Source organism: Brassica rapa, unplaced genomic scaffold (genome assembly GCF_000309985.2).
Source record: "Brassica rapa cultivar Chiifu-401-42 unplaced genomic scaffold, CAAS_Brap_v3.01 Scaffold0850, whole genome shotgun sequence".
NCBI classification, from domain to species: Eukaryota; Viridiplantae; Streptophyta; class Magnoliopsida; order Brassicales; family Brassicaceae; genus Brassica; species Brassica rapa.
The window spans coordinates 7494-15971 of NW_022610788.1; the positions used below are offsets into that span (position 1 = coordinate 7494).

Below are 8478 nucleotides of genomic sequence, written 5' to 3' on the forward strand. Positions count from 1 at the left end.
CCATGGACGTCATGTGTGGGCTGGCAGACACCCACAGACGTTCTGTGTGTACTGAATAGACAGCCCACGTGGGCCAAAGTCACCCGAACAGTCCAGGGAAGGGTCAGCATGCTGAGTCTAAGGACCAACGTGCTGATATGTGTACTGATGGACAGCCACGGACTTCCTGTGTGTGCTGACTGACACACACGGACACACAGAGACAGCTACGGACGTCCTGTGTGTGCTGACGGACACCCACGGACGTCTTGTGTGTGCTGACGGACAACCACGGACGTCCTGTGTGTACTGACAGACAGCCCACGTGGGCCAAAATTACCAGAACAGTCCACAGGATGGGCCACTGAGTCCAAGGACAAGCGTGCTGATATGTGTACTGATGGACAGCCACGGACGTCATGTGTGTGCTGATGGACACACACGGGCACACACAGACAGCTACAGACGTCCTGTGTTTGCTAACGGATAGCCACGAACAGCCACGGACGTCATGTGTGTGCTGGCGGACACTCACGGACGTCCTGTGTGTACTGAACAGATTGCCCACGTGGGCCAAAATCACCCAAACAGTGTAAGACCCGTTCCTGGTCTCTTGACCCAACTGGATACGAATGCTTACTTATTAATTTCTTTGCTCGTTTGATCCATTTTAAGTCTTTTATTTGCTAAGTCATATTCGAATATGAGGTTCATAAACAAAGGAACAGATTGCACAGCGGAATAACAATGTATAAACTTTGTATTACTTAGAAACATGAGATTCAATACACAACTTCTTAACAGTCTCATAGACAATCACTAGTTCATCCCTAGTATCATCTAACCACACGTTACACAGCCTCTCACTGACCGAGCCTTCACGGCTCCTTGGCTTGACCAGAACCATCCTTAGTTCCTGAAACCACAACCAGATAAGCATTAGTCATAACCGAGAATAGAACGGATTGATTCCACAATGCTTGGCTTGGTTCCTAGAACTTAGATAAACCTTAGTCAACATAATCATAAAACGTATGAACCTACCTATCGTATCCTAAGTCATTCAACCAACCACCCCTTGACTTAGAATCAGATAGATAGTCCAGAATAGATAAACAGAACACACGAACAGATCCGGATCGTCCCCAAAGACCAATCCGTCTAACCGGATAGAATCTAGGTGCGACCGGCCAATGGAGTCCGGCTCGATGGCCCAACGGACTCCCTTACCTGATCCGGCCTTAGGCCTGGATCCAATCGGCCGAGTAAGCCTCAAGCCTAATCCGGAAGGCTTAGCAACCGGTCAGACCTTGCAACTCCACCTTGGCTTAGACAAACCGTGACCTTGTCTTGACTAGACAAGCCATAGGCTGATCCATAAGGATCGGTCCTAACTTGTCCCGAAAGACACCGTTTGGAACATGTACCCTTTGGCCATTCGTGCCTCTTGCACACTCGTGACTCTTGACAACTCGTGCCCTTTGGGTCATTCCCAACCGTTCGTCCTAACCGCCCAGTCTTGGTGCGATCGGATCATCCCACTAACCGACCTGTGTCTAGGCTAGCGGTTTGATTATGTTCGGCCAAAGCCTACGGACGTGTCCCTTGGACTCAACCAACACAACCTTTCGTGTTTAACCAGAGAGAAGAGAAGAGAAACGAATTGAAACAGATAAGGAGAGCCGGATGGGACTTAGGAACCGAGCAGAGCCGCGGTGCGGTTGCATGGACCATCCGTTCGGTCTGATGGAGCCACGGCCCATCACATACCTTGTGAACCACGTCTGGGTTCTCCATGCTCTTCTCCTTGTCTTGATCTCCCATTCTTGACCGGAGTTAGTTCTCAAACGATCAGAGTCGCCGGAACACAACACCACCACAATCGGCCTTTCTCTTGGCCGGAACTCTCTCTTTCTCTCTTTCTTTCTCTCTACGGTTTTCTCTGAGTATTTTACTCTGGAATTGGATAATGAAATCGACCAGAGAGCCCCCATATTTATAGAAAACGAGGGGGTAAGTCTTGCCCCACGAACAGGCATGACTTGCTAGCGAATGGGCACCATCGGCCAAGGGTTGTCCCCTTTCGGCCACTTGCATCCCTTTGCCCTTTCTGATTGGGTTTGGGGTCGGCCACAAGCCCAACCCACGCCCCAAGCCTCCTGGACTTAGCCCACGGCCTTGTCCAATGACCCAACAGCCCATGGCCTCATGGTCGGACCTCACAGCCCGCCACTGACCCGGACCCGGACCATCGGCCTAAAGCTCGGACAGTCCGTCTAGCTGAGATGAGCTGACTCTCAGCTGCCTCAGCTGAGTGAGCTAGTAGTCCAGCTAGTGGAGCTGACTTAGTAGGGACTGAGCTGGAGTGAACTGAACCTAGCTTCATTGTGCTGGCCGAGCTACTCGTCCACTTCGTCCAGCTACCGTCTTACTCGTCCTAGCTGTCTCTTAGCTTGTATAAGGTTAAGTCTAAGTTTCCTTATGTCCTTAACCTTCTTTCTCGACCATGGAATGCTTGCCTTGATGTCCTAAGACTGGCTTGCACGTTTCCTCGAACCATGGCCGTCCCAACAATCCTACTCAGGATTGGGGGCGTGACAAGTCTCCCCCCCCTTGGGATGGATTCGTCCTCGAATCTGAATCAAATGCTTCCTCGGAAACAAACTGATCCAACCACTCTGGGTACTCTGCTTTCATTCTAGCTTCGGTTTCCCAAGTGATTATATCCTGACCATTACAGTCCCAGACGACCTTGACCATCTGGACCGTCTTCTTCCTTGTTGCTTTTTCCATCCTATCTATGATTCGAACTGGCCTCGTTTCCATGGTTAGGTTCTTACCAAGATCGTCTGGAATGGCAGGAAGAGCGATGTCTTGGTCCATCAAACATTTCCAAAGTTGGGAGACGTTGAACACATTATGGAATGCGTCCATCTTGGCCGGCAAGTCCAACTTATAGGCCACCATCCCAACTCTTTCAATGACCTTGAACGGCTCCAAGTATCTTGGATCTAACTTCCGTCTTCCGGAGATCCGGACTCGTCCTTTGAAGGTAATCATTTTGAGATACACCAAGTCACCTACTTGGAACTCGAGATCTTTCCTTCTTCGATCTGCATAGTTCTTTTGGCGATCTTGTGCCTGTCTCATCTTGTCCCTGAAGAACTTGATCTTTTCGGTTGTCTCTTCGACAATCTCCGGACCAATCATGCTGCGTTCCCCAACTTGGGTCCAGCATAAGGGTGTCCTGCATGGACGCCCATACAGAGCTTCGTATGGCGACATGCCAATACTACTATGGAAGCTATTGTTGTAAGCAAATTCTACCAGAGGTAGATGTTTCTCCCAGGAATCACCCCAGTCTAGAACACATGCTCGCAACATATCTTCCAATGTCTGGATCGTACGTTCAGACTGTCCATCCGTCTGTGGGTGATAGGCTGTACTCATGTTCACTCTTGTTCCTAAAGCTTTTTGGAAAGCCTTCCAGAAGTAAGATGTGAACCTTGAATCCCTATCTGAAACTATGCTTGCCGGCACACCATGTAGTCGGACGATCTCATCAATGTACTTACGTACAATCTGATCTACCCCATCCGACTTTTTGATAGCCAGGAAGTGTGCTGATTTGGTTAGGCAATCAACCACAACCCAAACCGCATCTTTCTTATTCCTCGTGGTAGGGAACCCAGTCACAAAGTCCATTGTGATGTGATCCCATTTCCATTCTGGAATAGGAAAGCTTTGCAATAACCCACTAGGCACTTGATGTTCTGCTTTGATGAGTTGGCAAGTGGAACACTTGGCCACCCATTCCGCGACATCGGCCTTCATACGGATCCAATGATAGAACTTCTTAAGGTTCTGGTACATCTTGGTCGCACCAGGATGAACCGAGAATCTGGATTTATGAGCCTCCCTCATAATCTCTTCCTTTAGACTCCTATCATTAGGAACACTGATCCGACCGTTTACTAGGATGGTACCATCCTTTTCAGTTTGGTACTCCGTCCTATCATTCTGAGCAACCTTGTTTAGGTTTTCGTCTTTTGTGGTCTTGGCCTGGTTTCATCCGTCTTCCAGTTGCTCTTTTGATTACATCTCAAGAGTGGTTGGAAAGATTGATGTTAGTGGGGCAAATGAACATTCGGCGTATGAGTGGTGATTCGATAGCTAGTGTTTGTAGGCTCTGTGCTCGCGCACCCAACTACAGACCAACTATCCTCCTTAGTTTCTTCACTAGCATAGTTTTATGGTTGTTGAACTGATCTGTCGCCTGTGTTGCATACCTATCTGGAAGGAATTGTTAAGCTTTGCTTAAAATGTTGTTTCCGGCATCTCCTTCAGTGGGGAAGTCGTGAACACATAAGCCGGCACTTGCGATCCTTGCGTCTTTGCATAATTTATGCATTGTTCGCAAAGGTGAATAAGCTGTTTGCTGAGATCTCGGTTGCGGATGTATTATGGCGGTGAATCGAATAAATTCTGTTCCGCTAAGCACGTTTGTCTCCAGACAAGAGATGACGGTCAAGTCTGCGTCTGTTCCTACTTTCCATGTGTTTGCGGGAATATGACATGGTCTTGCCCAGATTTATGAATGCTACCTGGTTGATCCTGCCAATAGTCATATGCTTGTCTCAAAGATTAAGCCATGCATGTGTAAGTATGAACGAATTCAGACTGTGAAACTGCGAATGGCTCATTAAATCAGTTATAGTTTGTTTGATGGTAACTACTACTCGGATAACCGTAGTAATTCTAGAGATAATACGTGCAACAAACCCCGACTTATGGGTTATTTGATAAAAGGTCGACGGCGGCTCTGCCCGTTGCTCTGATGATTCATGATAACTCGACGGATCGCATGGCCCCCAATCTTGACACAGGGAGGTAGTGACAATAAATAACAATACCGGGCTCTCTGAGTCTGGTAATTGGAATGAGGATCCATTGGAGGGCAAGTCTGGTGCCAGAAGCCGCGGTAATTCCAGCTCCAATAGCGTATATTTAAGTTGTTGCAGTTAAAAAGCTTGTAGTTGAACCTTGGGATGGGTCACTCGGTCCGCCTTTGGTGAGCACCGATCGGCTTGTCTCTTCTGTCGGCGATATGGTCCTGGCCTTAACTGGCCGGGTCGTGCCTCCGGCGCTGTTACTATGAAGAAATTAGAGTGCTCAAAGCAAGCCTACGCTCTGTATACATTAGCATGGGATAACATCATAGGATTTCGATCCTATTGCGTTGGCCTTCGGGATCGGAGTAATGATTAACAGGGACAGTCGTGGGCATTCGTATTTCATAGTCAAAGGTGAAATTCTTGGATTTATGAAAGACGAACAACTGCGAAAGCATTTTCCAAGGATGTTTTCATTAATCATGAACTAAAGTTGGGGGCTCGTAGACGATCAGATACCATCCTAGTCTCAACCATAAACGATGCCGACCAGGGATCAGCGGATGTTGCTTTTAGGACTCCGCTGGCACCTTATGAGAAATCAAAGTTTTTGGGTTCCGGGGGGAGTATGGTCGCAAGGCTGAAACTTAAAGGAATTGACGGAAGGGCACCACCAGGAGTGGAGCCTGTGGCTTAATTTGACTCAACACGAGGAAACTTACCAGGTCCAGACATAGTAAGGATTGACAGACTGAGAGCTCTTTCTTGATTCTATGGGTGGTGGTGCATGTCCGTTCTAAGTTGGTGGAGCGATTTGTCTGGTTAATTTCGTTAACGAACGAGACCAAAGCCTGCTAACTAGCTATGTGGAGGCATCCCTTCACGGCCGGCTTCTTAGAGGGACTATGGTCGTTTAGGCCAAGAAAATTTGAGGCAATAACAGGTCTGTGATGCCCTTAGATGTTTTGGACCGCACACACGCTACACTGATGTATTTAACGAGTTCACACCTTGGCCGACAGGCTTGGGTAATCTTTGAAATTGCATCGTGATTGGGATAGATCATTGCAATTGTTGGACTTCAACGAGGAATTCCTAGTAAGCGCGAGGAATCAGCTCGATTTAACTACATCCCTCCCCTTTGTACACACCGCCCATCGCTCCTACCGATTGAATGATCCGGTGAAGTGTTCGGATCACGGCGACATCACGAGAAGTCCACTAAACCTTATCATTTAGAGGAAGGAGAAGTCGTAACAAGGTTTCCGTAGGTGAACCTGCGGAGGGATCATTGTCGTACCCTTGAAACAGAACGACCTGAGAACGACGAAACATCACTCTCGGTAGGCCGGTTTCTTACTGTGCCTGCCGATTCCGTGGTTATGCGTTCATCCATGCCCAAGACTTCAGTTTTGGTTGGATCGTACGCATAGCTTCCGGATATCACCAAACTGCAACTAAACAGCCTGCTTTCGCCAACCCGGTGACGGTGTTTGTTCGGAAGCAGTGCTGCAATGTAAAGTCTAAAACGACTCTCGGCAATGGATATCTCGGCTCTTGCATCGATGAAGAACGTAGCAAAATGCGATACTTGTTGTGAATTGCAGAATCCCGTGAACCATCGAGTCTTTGAACGCAAGTTGCGCCCCAAGCCTTCTGGCCGAGGGCTCTTCTGCCTGGGTGTCACAAATCGTCGTCCCCCCATCCCCTCGAGGATATGGGATGGAAGCTGATCTCCCGTGTGTTACCGCATGCGGTTGGCTAAAATCCAAGCTCAATTCTCGTCATATAGTCAGACTTTCCGGTCCAAAAGCTCTAGATGACCCAAAGTCCTCAACGCGACCCCAGGTCAGGCGGGATCACCCGCTGAGTTTAGGCATATCAATAAGCGGAGGAAAAGAAACTAACAAGTATTCCCTTAGTAAGGACGAGCGAAACCGGAAGTGTCCAGCTTGAAAATTGGCCGTCTTTGGCGTTTGAATTGTAGTCTGGAGAAGCGTCCTCAGTGTTGGACCGGGCCCATGTTCCCTGGAAAGGGCCGCCAGAGAGGGTGAGAGCCCTGTCATGCCTGGACCTTGTCGCACCACGAGGCGCTGTGTACGAGTCGGGTTGTTTGGGAATGCAGCCCCAATCGGGCGGTAAATTCCATCCATGGCTAAATATGGCGAGAGACCGATAGCGAACAAGTACCGCGAGGTAAAGATGAAAAGGACTTTGAAAAGAGAGTCAAAGAATGCTTCAAATTGTCGGGAGGGAAGCGGATGGGGGCCGGCGATTCGTCCCGGACAGATGCAGAATAGAGCAATCTGGTCTGCCGATCGATTCGGGCTGTGGACCGACACAGATTAAGGTGGTGACCTAAGCCCGGGCTTTTGTTACGCCCGCGGAGACGTCGCTGCCTTAATTGTGGTCTGCAGCACGCGCCTCACGGTGTGCCTTGGCATCTGCATGCTCAGGGCGTCGGCCTGTGGGCTCCCCATTTGACCCGTCTTGAAACATATACCAAGGAATCTGACTGGCTGGATCCCTCACGGGTGCACAGCCGACCGACCTTGATCTTCTGAGAAGGGTTCGAGTGTGAGCATGCCTGTCAGGACCCGAAAGATGGTGAACTATGCCTGAGCGGGGGGAAGCCATAGGAAACTCTGGTGGAGGCCCGCACCAATACTGACGTGCAAAGCGTTCGTCTGACTTGGGTATAGGGGCGAAAGACTAATCGAACCAGCTAGTAGCTGGTTCCCTCCGAAGTTTCCCTTAGGATAGCTGGAGCTCGGAAACGAGTTCTATCGGGTAAAGCCAATGATTAGAGGCATCGGGGACGCAATGTCCTCGACCAATTCTCAAACTTTAAATAGGTAGGACGGGGTGGCTGCTTTGTTGAGCCATTCCACGGAATTGAGAGCTCTAAGTGGGCCATTTTTGGTAAGCAGAACTGGCGATGCGGGATGATCCGGAAGCCGGGTTACGGCGCCCAACTGGGCGCTAACCTAGAACCCACAAAGGGTGTTGGTCGATTAAGACAGCAGGACTGTAACACCCCAAAACCCAAGTCCAAAAAGTTTTTGTGGAAAGGCCCGCTCTGTGCCCCATTTTGATTAAAACCCCTAGGGTTTCCTTGCCTCTCCTATAAATACAAAGCCTCCACCCCTTAGTCTCCCATCAGAAAGTTTAGAAGCGAAGCCCTGCAGAGAATTCCCAGAGACCGGAAGCCCTAGCCGTCGACTTTCTCTCTCTCTCCCCGTGCTGCCTCTCTCCTCTTTCTCTCTCTTTGCCGCATCTCTCCTCTCTCTCTCTCCTCGCCACGCCTCCTTCTCTCCTCTCTCTCCCCACGCCGCCTCTCTCTCTCTCCTCGCCGTGAGCAACCGCGAGTGGTGGTGGTAGCTGTGTGGTGTCGTTGACCTCAGATCTCATCTCTTTTGGCTCTTATCCCAGATCCAGATCTAGGATAAGGTGAGGTATTCTATCCAGATCTATTTCATGTTCTTTTATATTGTTGAATGGGTTGCTAGGATTGATTAGATCATGTTTGTTGTTAGGTTGATAGATCATATTGCATCAGGACTCTCATACTGATTAAGAACTTTATACGAACTGGTTTAATGATGAT

The 8478-nt window shown here is 49.1% G+C and overlaps 1 non-coding gene across 1 annotated transcript; it reads left to right on the forward strand.

Annotated features, from left to right (window-relative positions):
- Positions 1 to 6401: 6401 nt before the first annotated feature.
- LOC117131109 lies at positions 6402 to 6557 on the forward strand. The gene has a single exon (XR_004454320.1). It is a non-coding gene; the product is annotated as a 5.8S ribosomal RNA (ribosomal RNA).
- The last annotated feature ends 1921 nt before the right edge of the window (positions 6558 to 8478 follow it).